This window comes from Panthera uncia, chromosome B1, assembly GCF_023721935.1.
Source record: "Panthera uncia isolate 11264 chromosome B1, Puncia_PCG_1.0, whole genome shotgun sequence".
In the NCBI taxonomy this organism is placed as follows: Eukaryota; Metazoa; Chordata; class Mammalia; order Carnivora; family Felidae; genus Panthera; species Panthera uncia.
Genome location: NC_064811.1, coordinates 41,850,290 through 41,871,253, shown reverse-complemented (window position 1 = coordinate 41,871,253; position 20,964 = coordinate 41,850,290). Strand labels below are relative to the sequence as shown.

The following is a 20,964-nucleotide window of genomic DNA, read 5'->3' as shown; positions in this document are numbered from 1 at the left end:
CCGTTCCAAACAGAACCAGGGTTCTGCTCATAAGAAAAAAGGAGACATGACGGTTTGCAATTCTTTTTATCTGGATTTGCCAAGTGTTTCCCTAGTTACGCATGCGGTCATTCCTTCCGTAAACACATCTTCTATATGGTGGATTTGAGATACCGTGTTGACAATGACACTGCCCTTGCTTTTAAGACAATTAAGTCTGCGGCCGTGGCCCAAAATAAACCACTCTTTATTCGAGAGATGGGTCGGAGGGGGGGGGGGGGGATACCTGATTCACTGGTCAGGAAAAAGTGGGTGGAAAACTGGGAGAGCTTCAGAGAGATAGCGCTGGTTACAAGCGGGTCTCCAAGGATGACCCAGAGCTGGCCTTGAGGATGAGCAGGCGGAAATACAGCACAAGCAGAGACCTGTGGTGGGAGAGCAGGTTGTGTGGCTCCGTCAGGGTCTCTCTGGGAAAACAGACACCTCTTGGAGTTTATGCAACAGAGGGAATGTAAAGCAGGGGCGCGGCTATGCGGACGAGAGAACTCAACGGGATGACGGGGCAAGGCAGAAACGGGCATCGGCAGGAAGCCACAGCCACCCCTGCTAGAGGGAAAAAAGAAGAACCCAAACCCAGAGCTGAGACCACAGCGGGCCTGTTCGGGGAGAGCTGGAACTAGAGAAGACACATGGTTACTGCTGCACAAGTCCCCAGGGCAGCAAGGAGGGGAAGGCCCTGCCCTCTCCTTTCTTCTTAGCCTCCGTCATTTTCTGGGACATCTGAAACACTGCCACTGCAGGGGTCCGTGGTGAAGGGTGAAAACAGAGCAGGGAAAGCGCGAGGCTGGATTCAGGGCAAACAGGCCCAGGACCGGTAATGCATCTTTGGGTAACTGTGAGTATCAGTAATGGACAGTAATGACAGCCAACATTTTTAAGCGCTTACTAAACGCTAGTAAGTATGCTAAGTGTTTCATGTGTGTCGACCTATTAATGTAGGTTAGGTATGTAGAGAAGAATGGCAGGAGACGGTGTTGCAGGATGGAATTAAAGGCAAGGCTTACAGGGGCGCCTGGGTGGCTCGGTTGGTTGGGCATCTGACTTCAGCTCAGGGCGTGATCTCACGTTCTGTGGGTTCGAGCCCCATGTCGGGCTCTGTGCTGACAGCTCAGAGCCTGGAGCCTGCTTCGGGTTCTGTGTCTCCCTCTCTCTGCCCCTCCCCGACTTGCACTCTGTCTCTCTCTCTCTCTCTCAAAAATAATAAATAAACATTAAAAAAATTTTTTTTTTTTTTAAAGCAAGGCTTACATCCCAAAGAGCTTTTATACCACACCAAGGGGTTTGGACTTAGTTCTGAAGGCACCAGGGAATCAATGACAGACTGAAAGGGGAGGAATTGTATGATTTTATTTGTATTTCTCAAAGATCATTCCGTGACCGTGTCTGAAGTTCTGAGCATTGCTAATTCGCCGAAGTAAATAGTGGGGCTATGACGAAGGCTCCTTGGGGGTGTGACCAGCTTCTCTTCCCGCCTTCTCTGTTCCTCTGCCTGGAGTGGACAGCATCACTTCTGAACACTTGTGTCATCTGTTGACATAGTAGGATCTTGGTTTACTTTAGCTCAGCAAAACTGGAGCAGTAGAGCCTTTTTAGAGCAAAATATTTATTACTAATCTATACGATGGTTATAATAGCTAATGTGTTATTATAGTACCTCGTTAACACACTGCCGAGGGAATCTATATCCCAGCAATGGCTTAGAGATCGTCTTGCTCTACTCCTAGTCCCTTAGAGAATATTTGGTCCTTCTGCCTTGATTTTCAGCTTTTAAATAAACCAGTGTCATCTGTCACTGGCTGTGGAGGTGGCAGTTAGAGACAGTGCCGCAGGTTGACTTGAAGTATGGACATAATGTTACCACAGAGCTAAGTCTGAGGGCCTTAGAAGATACATTTAGAGTTTCTCTCTTCCCAGAACCTCTTTCGCAGGTGAGAAAAGTGAGCCGCCGCGAACGAAGTGACTAGCCCAAGGATTTGAAAGTAGTTAGTGGAGGTAGGACTAACAATCCAGACTCGCAGACCAAAACTTCTTTCACACTTGGCTTCATTGCCAAGGTGTGTCGAGCTCTTGAGGGGCTTCTGTTTTCTGGGGCATCCCGGTGGCTCAGTGGGTTTAGCCTTTGACTCTTGATTTCCACTCAGGGCGTTTATCTCACAGTGAATTTGAGCCCCACATCCGGCTCTGCACCGACAGCTCAGAACCTGCTTGGGATTCTCTGTCTCCTCTCTCTCTCTCTGCCCCTCCCTTGCTCACTCTCTCTCTCTCTCTCAAAAATAAATAAACATTCAAAGAGCCATTCAAGTATTTGTAATGCCACTAAAGTTTGAGAACCATTGCTCCAGACCCATTAAAAAAAAAAAAAAAAGCTGCCGTTTTCTTATTACTGAGAAATAGTGCTCAGGTGACTAAAATATCACCTCACCCGAAGGTAAGCAGAAGAGGGGGTTGGCTCAGGAACCAGTTTAGGAGGGGACTTCAATTTCAGGCATGGGTATGTCTAGGGGCTCACCGTAGTAGTCAGGACTCAGCCCCCTTCTGTTTCTTGGATCTGCTTTCCTCTGGGCAGGTAGGTTTCATGCAGACAGCCTCCTCCCATGAGACGACAAGGTGGCGACCAAGGTCCAGGCTCACAACCTGTCTGCTCAACGTCACTAGTGAAAAGAACACATCTCTTTCCCATTAATATCAATGAAAAGCCCAGGCATTGAATTTTACTGGTCAGCTGGAGTCATGTGCCTGTCCTTGAACCAATCACTGCAGCCAAGGAGAATGAAACACTCTGGCTAGGTCTGACTCCTATGCCTACACGGTGCCATAGAATGGGCTCAGCCCCTCTATTGTCAAATCATACATTTGGAGAGGGAAGGCAGTAAGATTCCTCAAAGCAAAACCGACGTGCCATCAATCCAAGAAGAGAGAATGGGTGCTGGGCAGGCACAGAACCGAGATGCGTTCTGGATGCCGAAATTTAGGTCCGATAACAGAGTGGATTTCTAGATAATATGGGTCAGATTTTCCTGTTGGATATCACCCTGTTGTACAAAATAATCCCCTTTTGGGAAACTGAACTTTCTGTGTGCAACACACATGTGCCCACCATGAAATTCAGAGAAGCCGATTGTTTCTTCAGATTTGAGTCTGGTTTTATAAAGGTTCTGAAGAATATTTAAGGTCATTCTGAGTAGAGGACTATGCCACTCCATCCTGTCCCACCCCCCATGGATTGTACCCAAGCAGTTCTCTGGGAGACACTCTCTTAACAAAGAGGCTCTCCCCTTGGCTCTACTTTAGAGGCGGCCATTCCAACTAGCTTAACAAATTCGTATTTAACAGGTCAGGTGCTCAAGGATGAGGAAGGAGCTTGAGGCAAGGTGAACGTGTCTGCTCAGAGCTCCAAAGACACAGGGTTCCAAATGAATGTGAGCATTCAAACAAAGAAGCAGCATCCCCTTGGGCATCATTGTGTATTTGGGGGCCTCACTGGACTTTTCATGCTCTGTGATAAGTTAGCCGAAGTAAGCCGACTCCAGTAAACAAAAATATGTAAGGTTTTATTCCACTGTAATACAAAATCTCATCGATCTACTCACTGCCTCTGTTCTTTTGGGGCCAAAAATACATAAAACGTAGCCATGGGGGTTTGATGAAGCATTGTCTAAAAACCACCATCTTCCTTCAGAGAGCAGCGATAAATGGAGAACTTTGTAAGCATGATCCCAAGGCAGAAACCTTTTTTTTTTTTTTAATCTGAAACTTTTTTTGAGTATATGACGAAACAGTATACTACTAAAAAGTTAATGGTCGGCGCACCTGGGTGGCTCAGTCGGTTGAGCGTCGACTCTTGATTTCAGCTGAGGTCATGATCTCATGGTTCGTGGGTTCAAATCTCCAGTCCGACCTTGCTCTGACAGTGGGGAGCCTGCTTGGGATTCTCTCTCTCTTTGCCCCTCCCCAACTCATACGCTTTCCCTGTCTCTCTTTTCTCTCTCAAAAAAATAAACATTAAAAAAAGTTAAAAGGTCAAATAGTAAACTTTGAAGAAATATATAACTTGTATTAAAATCTGATAAAAATATCATTTACATATAAAGAGTTCTTATGAAGAAAAAAAATGACTATCACAATAGAAAAATGGGCTGGGGCACCTGGGTGGCTCAGTCGGTTGGGCGTCCGACTTCAGCTCAGGTCATGATCTCACACTCCGTGGGTTTGAGCCCCGCGTCAGGCTCTGTGCTGACGGCTCAGAGCCTGGAGCCTGCTTTGGGTTCTGTGTCTCCCTCTCTCTCTGCCCCTCCCCTGCTCATGCTCTCTCTCTGTCTCAAAAATAAATAAAAACATTTAAAAAAAAAAAAAGAAAGAAAAATGGGCTAAGGGGATGAATAGCCAGTTAGCGAAAGAAAAACAAATGGACAAATGCATAAATGAAAACTAATCCATCTTACGAGTAATTAAAGAAATTAAACAGCTGGTGCCCCAGTCCTAGAGGTTGGCGTCTCTGTGCACCTGAGACCGGCCAACCCCCAGACTGCAGGGAGGCAACGGAGGGTGAATGTATTCAGTAAACCATCATTTCAAGTCTACTAAAAGTTTGTTGTTTTTTTAAATTTTATTTTTAGACCCGACTTTGAGACTATCAGGTTAGCAGAAGATTGACAGTCCCCGGAGTTAGCCCCAGGTGTAATAAGATGGCCCAGCAGACTGACAAAACTTGCAGCAGCCACAGGGGCTTGGGAAGGTTACAGTACGACAAGAAGCCACAAATCCACAAATCACACACAGCTTTGACTCACCACCTCCAGGAACTTCTCCTAAGGAAATAGGTTAGGAATTTGCACAGGTCGTTTTAGGACATTTAGGAATTTAGCTGCAGGTCGTTTATAATAACAAAATCCTGCAAACAACCAAGCTACCCAGGACAGGGGAATTAGTTAGACATATGATGACATAGTCATTGTATGTATTGTTAAGTGGGGGCAGCAAGTAAATCATAAAAAAAGAAGTGTGATTTTTCATTTGGTTTTGAAAGGTTTTCTTTTATTTTTAAGTTTATTTATTTTGAGAGAGACGGAGCAAGCAGGGGAGAGGCAGAGAGAGGGAGGGAGGGAGAGAGAGAGAGAGAGAGAGAGAGAGAGAGAGAGAGAGAGAGAGAATTCCAAGCAGTCTCCACACTGCCAGTGCGAGGCCCGACTCAGGGCTCAAACCCATGAACCATGAGATCATACCTCAGCTAAAACCAAGAGTCAGTTGCTCAACTGACTGAACCACCCAGGTGCCCCTGGTTTTATAAAAGTTTGGGGGTTTAAAAAATTTTTTAAGTTAATTATTTATTTTGAGACAGAGAGAGCACAAGTGGGGGAGGAACTGAGACGGGGAGAGAGAGAGAATCCCAAGCAGACTCTGCACTGTCAGCACAGACACCGATGTGGGGTTCAAACCCACGAACCATGAGATCATGACCTGAGCTGAAATCAAGAGTTGGACGCTCAGCGGACTGAGCCACTTAGGAAGAGTAGTTGGGAAAATGTTAACAGGGGTTTTCTTCTTTTTTGCCCATCTGGACTTTTTATCTAAAATGAACACAAATGAATATTATTAATTTCAAATTATATTAAATTTTCAGTTATTTCTTAAAAAAATTTTTTTAATATCCATTTATTTTTTTTTTAATTTTTTTTTTAACATTTATTTATTTTTGAGACAGAGAGTGACAGAGCATGAACGGGGGAGGGGCAGAGAGAGGGAGACACAGAATCAGAAACAGGGTCCAGGCTCCGAGCTGTCAGCACAGAGCCTGACGCCGGGCTCAAACTCACGGACCGCGAGATCGTGACCTGAGCTGAAGTCGGCCGCTCAACCGACGAGCCACCCAGGTGCCCCTTTAATATCCATTTATTTTGGGGGGACAGAGAGCGCGTGCGAGCAGGGGAGAGGCAGAGAGAGAGGGAGACACAGAATCCAGAATCCGAAGCAGGCTCCAGGCTCTGAGCTGTCAACACAGAGCCTGATGTGGGGCTGGAACCCACGGATGGTGAGATCATGACCTGAGCTGAAGTTGAATGCTTAACTGCCTGAGCCAACCAGGCTCCCCAATCTTTTTTTAATAAGAGAAAGAAAAGACTAAGGAATGTTAAACTGCTTAATTTAACAGGGGCCTTTCCTTGGGCACATCCTCCCTGCTGGAAGAGGTATAGAAACTTCTGCTTCCTTCCTGGGGTGGCCCTACAAATCCCTCAGAAAGATAGAACTGAAACACCCATTTGCCCTACTCACAGAGGCTTTTGATTTCATGGTGGGTATTCGTGCCTGGCTCCCCCTGGGTTCGAGAGAGCCCCTATAGCAGCAATAAACAAGCTTGGCCAACACAGAAGGCTTTTGATCTTTATGCCTAGACAAGAGATTCCAAGGCTTAGCTAAGGCTTGCTCGCCATGCCAGTGTGAAGAAGGGAAGGGGCCTTTTCACATGGACTTCGGTTGAGTTTTTCTTTTATTTTAAAAATACTGTGTTTCTTGAATTCCCCTCACTGCCTTTGCACACAGATATTTATCAGCTCTTTCCAAAGAAGAAAAATGGAAGGAGAGACAAAGGGAATTCAGTCGATTCCATTTGTCTCCAGATCCTATCTTGTGTATGTTTTAAGTCGGCTACTTCATATCTCCTTCTGGATTCTAAAACCCCTTGATAAGATTTCCTTTTAGTATCTCTGCACTTTTCAGGGAAAGAGGCTCAGAGCTGGTCAGACCCTTTCATCTCCAGCTGATAAAGCTGTATGTTTATTTAGATTCAGTCATATTGAATCCATTTCAACAATTACATATTACCACCCCCTGCCCCTGAACAATGGATGTTCCCCCCCCCCCCCCCCCCCCCCCCGCTCCCCTTAGGCCCACTGGGGAATTCCAAGGAATTTAAGAGATGGGAAGCAGAGGTCTGGGATGGAATGGGAGGGAAAACAATTTCTAAGGTCCAACTGGCATACGGTATTTCCAAATGCCGCTGCTCTTCCCAGCTCCTCCTCCAACCTCGCCTCACCTCGTTTGATTTCATATGCTTTTGTTTCATTTCTCAGCGCAGACCCTGCATTGTTCTGATCATGTCTCATCTGGACGGAATTGCAGTGTTCTCCTCTCCCACCTGATGGATAATTTCCTGCACACGTTTTGCAGGACAATCTGGTGAACACTCCTTCCTCCTACTGAGCCAAAACGTTTCATAATTCTTTAGGGCTTCATAGGAGGATCCAGCTCAGAAGCTCCAGTGACTCACTGAGGATGAATGTTTCCTCTGGTCTTATCTTTCTTTCTTTTTTTTCTTCTAGTTTCTTAGTACATGGCTTGAGCTCTACCTGAGATTGTTGGGTCTTGTGGGTTGACTTCTGCTTCAGAAATCGGGGGACTATATGGTTATGGCCATCTACCTCACTGGTGAGTTTTTCAGCGCCTCCAAAAGGGTCACGGGGAGGCAACGTACTTTCTTTCCCATCTGTTTAAAATAAGACCTCCGAGAGCCGCATCAGGCTGGATGAGCCTAGTTTATGGAGTGCTTAGAAATCCCTGAAGGACAACCCATTCCCCCCAAAGTCTCTTCATAGTTAGCAGACCGGCAGCTAGAAAGCAGACACTCTACTTAATGGGGTAACCAGTTCCTCTCCTGGTTCTAAAAGTCAGTTTGTAACGGAGTCGTACCACTTCTGGCTAGGTTCCACATACGTACTAAAATCTTTGCTTCTAACGATAAGTAAATAGTGTTTTTCTTTACCTTGGAAAAAATTAGACACACTTTAGAAGTAAGGAAAAGAGACATCCGAACTCCAGAGGGAATTTCTGGGGGTGATTTATATGGTATTTTCCTTGATTGTGGCGATGGCTTGACAGACGTAGACATATGTCAAAACTTATCAAAGTTGACACTTTATTTATTATTTTTAAAAATTTTTTAATATGAAATTTATTGTCAAATTGGTTTCCATACAACACCCAGTGCTCATCCCAAAAGGTGCCCTCCTCAATGCCCATCATCCACCCTCCCCTCCCTCCCACCCCCCATCAACCCTCAGTTTGTTCTCAGTTCAAAGTTGACGCTTTAAATGTATATAGTTTATTGTGTGTCCATTATATATATTCAGCGTTCCCCATTTCTGGTGCCAAGAGTCTGCTGTCCTGTCTTGTACTGTTACTAATAAATAGGTGTTGCAGTTGAAAACAAACTTCACGAGGAAATAAGGTTGGTGCGGGCAAAACTTTTTAAAGTGGCCCAGTGTCGCATTTGTATCCAACTGTTCTGCCTACTTTCAGAAATCTAAGAGAATTTAAAGTGAGATCCTATTTCTGGGAAGAGTTTTAAGGGGAAGATGACATCAGAAAGAAAGAAAAGTGATAAAATCCCCCCAGAAATTATTTAGGGCAAGGCTGTATACAGGAGACAGCTGGGAATCCACTCTTAAACAACCTTTAACATTTCTAGCCTTAGCTCGGGCTATCTCAATTGTTTTCATATGGTTAACTTCTCACCCGTTTCGAGGCCTATGATTTAAGGCAGTATTTACTGGTCATGTTTAAGGCTAAAATTTCAGACGAGGCTCTGTGGATTAGAAGAGGAAGCGTGAGGCAGGAAAAGAGAAGAGTCAACTATCACCTAACGGGTGAGAAATTGCTTTCTCTCTTTCACTATCAAAAGTACACTGATTTTGCTAATTAGAGCAAATGTTAAAACTGTTTGTAGACTGGGAACAGACCAAGGGGGCACAGACCAGGAAGGTACTTGTAGTGACTTTTTAAGAGTAACACCTGATTACACGTGCTGAGAAAGAAATCAACAGCAAGGCTCTGCTCTACGTGGTTTTCTCTTGGTTTGTTCTCTCCATGGTGGGGATCCATGAGAGGGGTCAAGGGTTGTAAAGCAAGTACACGTCCCACCTGATGATGGCCAGGCTCGTTTGTGTGCAAAATGCTTGATGCTCTCTACATGTCGTGGTTACCTAAACTTCACACTTTGAAATAGGTATATCATTCCCATTTTATAGAAGGACTTCCTAAAGGAGAGATGTGAAGCAACCTGTCCAGGGTCAAGTAATTCTAATACAAATATGGATAGCAATACTAAAAACAAGTACCTATATAGCATTTACCATGAGCCAGGGACAGAAAAGGGGATGGAAAAAGGACAGAGGGAAAAAGTGAGAGCAAATGACATCATTTGAGTCTTAGAGATTTTTCAGGTCCTCTCAATGTTTATTTTTGAGACAATGTGAGAGACAGAGTGCAAGCGGTGGAGGGGCAGACAGAGGGAGACAAAGAATCTGAAGCAGGCTCCAGGCTCTGAGCTGTCAGCACAGAGCCCGACTCGGGGCTCGAACCCATGAACCGTGAGATCATGACCTGAGTTGAAGTCAGACGTTAACCGACTGAGCCACCCAGGTGCCCCTCAGGCCCCTTGACTGCTGAATTTCCTAGTTACATGAACTAATACATTTCCTTCATTATATATAAGATGGTTTTATTTAAATTTCTTTCATTTGTTACCTTAAAAATACTGACACACACAGAAAACATTCTTTTTTATTTTTTCTTAAACTAATAAAATTATATCCATTCCAAATTTACTTTTAATAATAGTACACATCACACTTATAATATTATGAAGGCAAATAATTGTGATTCTTTACATACTTACAGTGAGAATATTGTTCTATGTATTTTTAGGTGAGTCGTACTATGGAATATGGCATCATTAGAGAGAAAAGTAGGAATTTAAAAAATGAATATTATACTTCCTATTGTAATCAAGACAGAACTAAAGGAACAGAGACATGACTTGGATTGAAATCCACTAGATCTGAGAATAAAATTAGACTCCGTGTTGAAGATGGATCCCTTGCACAACACAAAAGATTCACCAGGATTGGTAAAAATTCAGGCGACATTCTAGAATTGCTCTTTAAACCAGAATGCATTTGAGTGTTCTCTTATAAAATATATTTCAATCAAATAGATTTCAAAGACTAATTTCTCTGGGGCAAGGGGGTTCCCATAGAGTCCTATTCACCCCCATATGCTTCCTTGGTCCCCAAATACCTGAGAGTTCGTCTTTAGGGGACCATCCTTTTGGATTAAATAGTCCCTCTTTCTCTGGTTTTCCTTGAAAGAGCTTCTTTGCAGGATGATATTACATGGCTTTCATCTTAAGACAGTAATTTTATAGCAGTTAAATTCGTGAATTTAAGCCAGAAAACTTGGGGTCGAATCCTGGCTTCACCATTTATCGGCTATGTGCCTTTATCTCTCTTTATTTGACCTCTCTCTTCCTGTACTTTATCACACCCCCCCATGTAGAATGAGGATAGTAATAATATCTACCTGGAGGGTTGTTGTGGGATTAAAGAAGATAACACACATAAGGCTGTTAGCATGGTACCTGGCACATAGTATGTGCTCAGTAAATGTCAGCTGTCATCCTGAGCGTGAGACATCCTGGCTGTGTGAAAAGAGTATTGAGAAACGAGCCAGGAGCCCTCATGCTAAGTCTGCTTCTCCAAACACTGTCTGAGTGGCATTGACTGAGAGCCCTTCGATTTTCGTCACCTGATAAGTAGCAATACTAATGCCCCCCATGCCAAGTTCTCAGTAGTAGCAAACCTGAGGCGAGTGTTTTGAGGATAAAACAAGCTAATGGAGATTAAAAAGAGGCTTGGAAAGAGTAAATGGGCTTCACAAATAATCAGTACCAGCAGGGAGAAAGAGTTTATTCATTCAATCACTTTTTACCAAGTGTCTACTGTATGCAAGGAGAAAATACAGTTTTATCTTTACACAGGTGGTAAATCCCGCTTTGCGATGGAGGAAATTCAGAAGAAAGCGTGAAAACCCGATAAAATTAGGGAAAATATAAGAGGTGGGAGATGAAGGAAAGATGAAACTTACCTTCTTTACATTTTTGCAACACGCTAATTCCACAAAGTTTTCCTGAACCTTTTCCTGGTGCGGCCAACCCAGAGTCTGTCTTAATGCAATCTATTCTTCAAACCAGGCCCCACAGAAGCTAAGTTGGGCACGTATTTCGAAACTGGGAGAGAAGCCATTTCCATATGTCGTGCCCATGGCTTGGAATTAATGCAAGTTGCTCTCTGAGGAACAGTGCATATGTATATTTAATAGTGGCAAAATACACATACCGTAAAATCATTTTTATGAAGTTTATTTTTCATTTATTTGTGAGAGAGAGAAAGAGAGTGGGGAGAGGCAAGAGCGAGAAAGAGAGACAGAATCCCAAGCAGAGAATCCCGATGCTGAGCTCGATGCCACGAACTGTGAGATCATGACCTAAGCTAAAAACCAAGAGCCTAAAAACTCAACTAGCTAAAAACTCAGGAGCTAAAAACTCGACTGACTGAGCCATCGGGCACTGCCCATGTTAATCATTTTTCAGTGTACGTTTCAGTGGTATTAAGTACGTTCATAATGTTGTGCTAGCGTCACCACCTTCCATCCCCAGAACTCTTTCCATCGTGTTCAAATGAAACTGTACCCATTAAACACGAACTCCCTTGTCCCTCTCCCTCCAGCCCTGGCAACAGGCATTCTAGTTCTGGTCTCTGTGAATTTGACTACTCTAAGTTCTCCACATAAGGAAAATCATACAGTTGTTGTCTTTTTGTGACTGGCTTATTTCACACATAGCTCTGTTTGTTTGTTTGTTTGAAGGTCTAAGATCATTGTCCCTGGAAATTTGGGATTCGGCCACAGTATTATTATTATTTTTTTTAATTTCTAGGCTCTCCAGTTTATGATGGGTTCTCTCTCTCTAGGTTTTAATGCACCCAGGCTTCAGTAAAAGGGCGGAAGTTGCCACTCTGTTTCTTATGACTTCTAATCAAAATGGCGGTGTCTTCTAATCAAAATCAATTGGCTGCTCTCCATTTTCATCTACTAATTATATATTTTTTAATTTCCATCAAATTAGTTAGCATATAGTGCAACAATGATTTCAGGAGTAGATTTCTTAGTGCCCCTTACCCATTTAGACCATCCCCCCTCCCACAACCCCTCCAGTAACCCTCAGTTTGTTCTCCATATTTGAGTCTCTTCTGTTTTGTCCCCCTCCCTGTTTTTATATGATTTTTGTTTCCCTTCCCTTATGTTCATCCGTTTTGTCTCTTAAAGTCCTCATATGAGTGAAGTCATAAGATTTTTGTCTTTCTCTGACTAATTTCACTTAGCATAATACCCTCCAGTTCCATCCACATAGTTGGAAATGGCAAGATTTCATTCTTTTTGATTGCTGAGTAATACTCCAACATATATATATATATGTGTGTGTGTATATACACACACACACACACACACACACACACATATATATATATATATATATACACACACACATATATACACACACACACACACACACACACACACACATATATATATAGTCCATCGATGGACATTTGGGCTCTTTCCATATTTTGGCTATTGTTGATAGGGCTGCTATAAACATGGGGGTGCATGTGTCCCTTTGAAACAGCACACCTGAGGGGCGCCTGGGTGGCGCAGTCGGTTAAGCGTCCGACTTCAGCCAGGTCATGATCTCGCCGTCCGTGAGTTCGAGCCCCGCGTCAGGCTCTGGGCTGATGGCTCGGAGCCTGGAGCCTGTTTCCGATTCTGTGTCTCCCTCTCTCTCTGCCCCTCCCCGTTCATGCTCTGTCTCTCTCTGTCCCAAAAATAAATAAAAAACGTTGAAACAGCACACCTGTATCCCTTGGATAAATGCCTAGTTGTGCAATTGCTGGGTTGTAGGGTAGTTCTATTTTTAGTTTCTTGAGGAACATCCATACTGTTTTCCAGAGGGGCTGCACCAGCTTTCATTCCCATCGTCTACTTTTCACATAAATAAAGCCTTTGGGAGAATGGGGCGGGCAGCGTCTGAGCTGTGGAGTTTGTCCAAGGAGTTTAATGGAGGCTCCTGAAGTCCGTATAGCAACGTGAGAAGCAGCAGCTGTTCACCCCCTCCGAGCATCCATTAATGATGTGAAGTGCATTTGTTGTCAAGGCAAACAAACTCTGAAATGGGAACATTGCAAAGAGGGTCCTGACAGAGGCTCATCAGCAGGGGGCAGAGGCCAAAGGTACATAAGGCCGGTGATCCTGGAGCCAACAGACAGAGGTAGAATGCCAGTGTTGCCTGAGGAACAGGCCTCCACACCCCAAACCCAGAAAGAACATGGGGTCTGTGTGTCCTTATCTGCTACATCTGGGCTCCCTATGTATTCTCTCAGCCCACCTCCTTGGTATAGATGACTTTTTAAAAAGCACACGTTCCAGAATTAAAAGCATGCCATTCCAAGTGGTGGTTGCCTTCCTCAAAGTCACCATGCCTTGGGGATGTCATCTTGCCCACCAGGGTCATCCTGGAACGCTGCTTCGAACAGGCCTACAAGCAGAGACAAAGTCTGGTGAGCTTTCTCACTGGTGGCAAGTCAAGCTTCGGCTTGGATTTTGAGATAGATGCTTAAAATCTGATAAATGCAGCATGTGGTCAACCCGGTTATGTGGTTGGGGGTAGAAAAATCAGGCACAAGCTTAGCTGATGTTTCCTGAGGCAGGGCATGTACTTTTCTGAGTGTTCTGGATAGCTTGTCTTAGTTCACTGTCACAATAACCCCATGGATAGGAGAATGCATCTCAGTTTTACAGAGTAGGAAACTGAGGTACAGAGAAGTAAAGTAACGTGCCCAATGTTACACAGCTACTGAGTGATGGAGTCCAGCTCCATGCAGTCTGATTCCAGAAGCCTTGCTCTTAACCATTCATTACACTGGCTCCCTGATTTACTTGAGTGGCCTAGAAACTGCTGAACGGAGAGGTTGCCAAAGGGACTTCCAGACTCAATCTCTTACTTTTCCCCAGGTCCACGAGGCCTGGAGTCTCAACATCACAGTTATTCCTTAGACATCTGTTTTCACAAAGGCTCCTGTTAAAATGCATGTGCATTGCTTTGGAGAACATTTATTCAGATGTGTTTAATAAATTAAAACACTCAGAGTTGAGAGGTGGAAAACAGGACAATGCATTTTGATGAAGCAAGAAGTGGTAAGAGATCCTAATCCTAGAATTCCATGGGATGAGAGAAGTCTGTGCACTCCATCCAAACATCCATCCATCCATCCATCCATCCATCCATATTTAACAGATTATTTATTGAAGGCCCATAATATTCTAGGCATCATGCCAAAAGCTGGGATCCAATGTTAAGCAGAAACAGACCAAGCCCCTCCTAGAGTTCAGATTCCAGAAGGGGAGAAGTAAACCTTGAACTGTGATAGGATCTGGGAAAGAGAAGGACAAGATACTATGAGAAGAGATAACATAGGGCTGGAATAGAATGATCTGAGGGCACTGTGTGTTTGGAGGGGAGGAAAAAAAAGATGCCAAAAGAGAGGCAGGGAGGGGGTTCAGCATGGCACATGGTGCTGAATGCTCACCAAAATTCAGCTCAATCTCCAAGTTACCGTTCCCTTGATGTTTGGTGATAGACAAGTACATATATGTGCAGACTGCTTTATCCCTGTGAGGAAGTTATTATGATCATACAGTGTGCTGTTAATTAGAGGGAAAGAAATAATGACCAAGCATGCATTCAGCCTTGACTCTTTTTCTCCCTAACTTGCCTGCTAAGGCACTTGAATAACCTTGACTTCAGTTGCCTCAGAGAAAAAATGATGAGGTCAAACACTGCCTCCAGTCTCTCTTCAGAGTCTGTGTTGTGTGGTTATGGTAGGAGCCCAGAGGGCTACCACCGTCTGTCTTCCATTCTCCTGGAGTTGCTGTGGAACCTGAGTGCCGTGAGAGGCATCCATAAAGCAGCATGGCGGCAAAGGCATATGGCACCAGGGAGTCCAAGATGGGGTGGGGAGAGGAGAGGACTTTCTTTGCTCTGTTCCTGGAGGGAGGAGAATCAGACAGAAAAGTCTCAACACTGTATACTATAATCTGCAAGCTGGGTTCTTTTAATGGCAATCGAATCAATTCATGTTGCAAACATCCCAGAAACAACCAATTTTATGAATCGGTTGGCAAATTCATAAAATAAAGAAGAGTGCAATCCCAACTCCTGCCAAGAGCACACGTTTCAAGCATTTACTAATAATGTTAATACTAATAACAACTGTTAACATTCATTTAGCATTTGCTATGTGCTAATTGCTTCACATTCATTTTCTCATTTACTTCTCACATTAACTCTAAGAACTAGGTACCGTGAGGGGCACCAGGGTAGCTCAGTCAGTTAAGTGTCCGACTTTGGCTCAGGTCATGATCTTACGGCTCATGGGTTTAAGCCCCATGTCAGGCTCTGTGCTGACAGCTCAGAGCCTGGAGCCTGCTTTGGATTCCATGTCTCCCTCTCTGCCCCTCCCTCGCTCGCTCTCTGTCTCTTTTTCTCTCTCAAAAATAAGTAAACATTAAAAAAAAAAGAAATAGATACTGTGCTATTATCCCCATTTTACAGATAAGGAAACAGAAGTCTAGAGATGCCATGTGACTTGCCCAGGGTCACCACCCTGTCAGTGACACAACCACGGTTGGGACTGAGGTCTGGCTAATCCCAAAGCCCATGCTCTTAAACACTTCTCCCTATTGCTTCCACGGTAAAAGATGCTGACATCCAAATATTTACCAATCTCTTACTTATTCATTAAGAAAGTAGATCTCTACAGACCGTGAGCCCAATGTTGCTAGATTTCACAGGTGAATAAAATTTTTTAAATACTTGGGCGTGTGACAAAGGGGTGTCAAAGTTTTGCTTTGCTAAATCAGTAACTTCTTTTTTGTGTAAGTCTATTTCATTGTCTCATTAGAGAACGGATAACTCGAAAATGAAAAAAATTAAGGAGGAACTAATCTCAGAATTTCAAAGCTGACTAGATTTAACTCAATGAACAAATCACTGCATGGTTCCTGCTTTTCTCATGTTGTTTTAAACCAGTGTGAGCAAGGGCCCCAAAGTACTGATTGGCATCAGTGCAAGAATTAATATTGAGAGTATCTATCCATTGGCAGCTTATTAGCAACAATTTGAGTGTGAATATAGCTTGGATAAAAAATAGGATGGTATTTTGTGTTTCTTAAAATCATTTGCAGCTCAAACTTCCCACTAACTTCATCTGGTTTCTATCCTCTCCCACCGCACAATTAGTCTGAATAGTTGAGGTTTCCCTATTGTCTCCAGAAAGGTTCTTGGAGACAAGGTCAAAGTAAGGGCAAGTCTCATAGGTCAGAGTATTCTGTTTTGAGCCATATAAATGTGTCTTCAAATAATTTTTTTTTAGTAAAATCCCATGTCTCTGAAGTTATTTGGTTTTCAAACCAAATGGGTGAGTAGGTCTTGGGTTCCAACCAGAGACCATTATTTTAAAGGTGACCAATGATTTTTAAACGATAATCAATCACAGTGCAAATGGACAAAGAGAGTTCACTTCAGCTATAGGGAAGGCAAGGCTCTAATCAATGAGTGGGTGGGTCTGATTTGTTTGGCGCCAGTGACCTTGCCCAGCTCTGGCATTTTTTCAGACCTTTTTTTTGACCATTCAACCCTACACAGTTCTTAGTTTATGAGTCACAGGTCACCTTGAGGGCAACATCTCCCTTTCCTGGGGGTTTGTATGAAAATTCTACCATGTAAGCTGAGTGCCATCATCTTTAAGATTCTTTCTTTTGACATTTCAGGGACAAGCTGTCAGAAGTGTATGAATCATCTTAGCCTCTTCCTTTTTAAATAAAGCAAAGCATCCTGTGAGGAAATGCCACTCAGTGAAATTATTTCACATTAAAAATAAAATGCTGCACTTGATACACTTATAAGATCAGTGAGAGTATCATCGGTCTTAAACTGGTCATAAGTCTCCATATCCTCAAGTCACTTGGATAGTTTGGACAGGATAGACAATTATTCAAATATTTCCAGATTTTGAGCTCGTATTTCGCCCTCAGTTTTCAGAGTGATTCTGAAGACAAATAAAAATCAAGATAAGGGCTTCGAAATTTTTAGTAAAAAATTTCCCATTAGTATAGCCTAGCGTCTATGGACTTCTGGAAATAGACACCCCTGAATCCCCATGTGGGTTCTATCACTTATGTTTATAGGACCCTGGGCAACTTAACCTCTCTAAGTTTCTGTTTCCCTATGTATAAAAAGGAATGAAGCGAGGCACTACATGTGAAGTTCCTGGCACTATGGCTAATGCATAATGAAAGTTCAAAAAAATGTGATCTGAGTTCACCAAATAGTCACTCTGCCCCTCTGTGTTTCCCAACTTCCCTTGATATTAGTTGGAACAGGTGGACCATGAACATACATGTCATATTGGGTTGAAGCAGTAAAAGGCTGGTATGTCTCCTCTCTCTCTCCCTCTCCCCCTGCCCCGGTGACCGTCAAAGCCCCAGGTCGAGATGGCCACATCACAGGACGGAGGGATCCTGGATCCCTGAGTTACCACTTGGAGGAGAACTCCTGCTGAGACACATCAGACTTTCTGGTAGAGACACAGCCAACTTTTTCATATAAATGCACTGATGTTTTGAGGGTTGTCTGTGTGTTCACTTTTGTTCATTAGCCTAACACGGCTAGTGATTGAGATGCCTATGTACTTTCATTCAAATCACCAAACCACATTCCTTCTATCAGGAGCCCGCGTTGCGGGAGCTACCTCCGTTCCTCTGGGGAGGAAATTCAGAGAAGCCTTTCTAGCTCGTGCATAAGTCACCCCCTCCTGACTCCTAGGAGGAGAAGCTCATTTTCAGAGTGTGGCTTCCAACCATCCAGTTACTCAGTCACTGGGAAGAAACTGCCTACCTGATGGCTATGGGTTTGCAAGATTTCCAAACTCTCTTCTCAGATTATTTCTACTCATGACAAGCATCTATAACTTTCCATGGTCAAATGTATGACTCTTTTTTTTTTTCTTTTAGCTTAAATAGCAAATTTAAGACCTGAGTGAAGGCTGGGGGTATTAGTTTCCTTCACCTGCCGCAACAAAGTACCACAGACAGGGTGGCTTAAACAACTGAAGTTTGTTTTCTCACAGTTCCGGAGGCTGGAAGTTCAAGATCAAGGTGTCATCAGAGTTGGTTTCTTCTGAGGCCTCTGTCCTTGGCTTGTAGATGGCCACCTTCTCCTTGTGTCTCTGTACATGTCTGTGTCCAAATTTCCTCTTCTTATAACACTAGTCATATTAGACTAAAGATCACACTAATGACCTCATTTTAACGTCATTACCTCTTTAGAGACCCTCTCTCTAAATATAGTCACATTTTGCGGTACTAAGGATTAGGACTTCAGCATATGGATGTGGGGGGAACATAATTCAGCCCATCACACTGGGCAACCAAGATATCAATAAGAAAGGAAGCCAGAACACTGGGGCTCTTAAACTTCCTCACTGCATGAATCTGAGACAAAGGACTTGGACTTGGGGAGAGTGTGGCCCCAGCGACATTACTGGCTCTCATCACAAAGCAGTAGCAATCATTCTGCATAGTTGCTCATTTAGCTAATTTGAATGATCTCAAGATTGATCACTGATCTGCCTAGAGCCAGCTCAAAGGAGATAGCATTTAAAATATCATTTAAGATAGGGGCACCCGGGTGTCTCAGTCAGTTAAGCGTCTGGCTCTTGTTTCCAGACGCTTTCGGATCTGTGATAGCACAGATCCTGCTTGGGATTCTCTGTCTGCCTCTCTCTCTCTCTCTCTCTCTCTGCCCTTCCATCACTCGCACACGTTCTCAAAAATAAACAGGCATTTTTTAAAATGTCATGTAAGCTAGACATATGAGTGAGCTTTTCATTGGTTTCTCTTCCCCCAACTTAGCAAACAATAGCAGAACATATAAAGGCAAAAGAATATTCAGTTTCCAATTTGTTCTTTAGCTCTCAGGGTTTGGTTTAGTTTGTGTTTATCAGTCAGCTGGAACTGGGAGACCGGATCAGCCTATTTACTGATTTCGTCGAATGGCAGGTTAACGTGCCTCCCTCCGGGCACACTGCCAGTCCTGCTGGGGAGAGACTGTATCCAAATAAATAAAGCTTGGGCCACAATCTTTTCCAATCAGATGAAAATATTTCCTTCTAAATTGATTTTGCTGCAATTTTCGAACGTGTAAAAGACCAGTTTGGTGTTTCATACATACTTTAGGGTCATTTCACTCTTTCAAACTCATGCATTTGTGTAAAAACATAAAAGGAAGTTAAATCAAGACCCTTAGAGCAGGGAGATGTGATTAATTGCTGGCCTTTTTAAGACAAGCCACTACACAAAGCCATGTAATAAATTAATAATGCCTCAGATCATGAGTTAATAAAGACGGCTTGTCTAAAAGGCAGATAATAATTTGTAAAGGCCTGTGCAGGCAAAATGTCTCAAATAGCCCCTAGGAGAGAAAACGATTGGCAATAACATCCCCCATGATAGACCTTGCTTATTACTGTAAGAAATTTAACAAATCCTTCTCAGATTCCAGAGCTAATTCGAGTTTAGATTATAAAGGAGACTGTTTCTTTTGACCCGCCCAGACTCTGGGCAGGGATGGGGGGTGATTTCATGGTAGTGTTGGGGAGAGGGTGGGGAAAAGACCTAACAAAAACGTCAGTGGTCTGGGCTAACATACCAAATATTCACTGATGGCCCATAGGTCTGCAAACGAGCATCATGGGAAATAAAGCAGGTCAGGAAGTCGGTTATGCCAAAGGGGCTGCTGCTGTGCTTCCAGTGGGGGAGGGAGGGCCAGGCTGTGGATCTGCACTCTCCCAGGAGTCTGAGGGGCATCGGACTCCTGGGCAGGTTCAGCCCTAGGCTCAACCCCACTGACCCCTCCCCTGGGAGCACCCTCTCTGTGCTCCCAGACTCCCTCCTAGGAGCCTGGCCCTGGTCAAAGGGGCTCCACTCTGAGACTGGCAGCTGGTCAGCAAGACTGCTGAGAGCCTGTGATCAACCCAGAGGAGACCAGATTCAATAATTGAATCTGCCTGTTTCTCTGCATGCACCTGCATTCAGCACCAAAGAGAAAAAACAATCACGTTCCGTCTAAGCTGGGGGCCCAGACGTCAGTCCCTTTCTCATAGCTGCTCGCTGCCTGAGGTTGATTTGTGCTCATCACAGACCCCACCCTTCTGTGCCCTGGCCACTCTGGTTGTTGTGAGGTTGAAGGAGGTAATTTTTACAAAATGCTTAGCGTATGCCTGGGACATGGTAAGGGCTATAGAGGATTTTGTTAAAGTAATAAGTCAGAGGCCAATAAAAACTACCTGTAATGGTACCAAGGTAGCTCACTCACTGACTTCACAATTCCTGAACAGAAGCCGCTCAAGAGCTGCTGAGGTCAGATTGTCTCAATATCTTGGCTCACATCCTGCTCTGGGCGAAGAAAATCTGTGGGCTGTTGGCAAAAAGGGACCAGGCGCTCATTACCGTTAGCAATATAACAAATCAATCTCTGATCCCAGAGCTGACTCCAGTTCCGGTTAGAAAGAAGACTGTTCCTTTCGACCCCCAGGAGTTTGCGCAGGGCTGGAGAGGCTGTTTCATTGCTCCAACAAGACCCATGGTGTTCCGGGGCCAGCATCCCCAGGATGAGCTGATGGCCAGAGTCTGCGACGAGGATCCCAGAAGGCAAAGCAGGTCAGAGTCTGTAGGCTGGGGGTGGGGGTGGGGGGGTGGAAGGTTATGCCGCAGGGGTCTGCGGCCAAGCTCCCAGCGGTGGAACAGGGGCTGGCTGGAGTCTGTCAGTGCTCAGGACAGCGGCAGCTGTCGTGTCCAGCCCCATCCAGGGTCTGAGGAAAACCAGCCCAGAGTGCTTGTGGGGAGAGCCCTGTGCTCAGGATGGGGGCTGTGGATTTGAGTCCCGACTATCATGAACGCGTCCTTGCATGTGGCAAGTCA

General features: G+C 44.2%; 1 long non-coding RNA gene across 2 annotated transcripts in view; it reads left to right on the top strand.

Moving 5' to 3' along the window:
- The first annotated feature begins 287 nt into the window (after window positions 1–287).
- Window positions 288–20,964, top strand: part of LOC125923650 (uncharacterized) — a 63,736-nt gene continuing 43,059 nt past the window's right edge. For both annotated transcript variants that reach the window (XR_007458113.1, XR_007458114.1), the window contains exons 1-2: window positions 288–874; window positions 20,579–20,703. This is a non-coding gene — a long non-coding RNA (uncharacterized LOC125923650). The remainder of the gene's footprint in view (window positions 875–20,578; window positions 20,704–20,964) is intronic.